The following is a 315-nucleotide window of genomic DNA, read 5'->3' as shown; positions in this document are numbered from 1 at the left end:
AGGAGAACCTTTGTCTTTATAACATGCCCGAGCAGAAGGTGCCGTGTGCAAAGGATTTTATAACTCATTGATATAAACCCCTTTTCACAGTATTGTCCACAATCAAGATCATTGTCCATAATCAAGGACATTGTCAGAGGGGCATAACTGTATACAATACCTTGAATAAAGAGCAATAGCTTGAGCCTTATCTTGATGTGCTGTTTCAAGAAAGTGCAACGTCATGGCCCCTCCAAGGCCCAAGACGCCTCCGTGGTCTAGTGGTAGAGTGTCCGCCCGGAGAGCGAAAGGTCCACGGTTCGATCCCCGGCCGCG

The sequence above is a fragment of the Haliotis rufescens genome, unplaced genomic scaffold, assembly GCF_023055435.1.
Source record: "Haliotis rufescens isolate VD_foot unplaced genomic scaffold, xgHalRufe1.0.p SCAF_14, whole genome shotgun sequence".
NCBI lineage: Eukaryota > Metazoa > Mollusca > Gastropoda > Lepetellida > Haliotidae > Haliotis > Haliotis rufescens.
The sequence above is the reverse complement of the archived record's forward strand: the minus strand, read 5'-3'. Positions refer to the sequence as shown.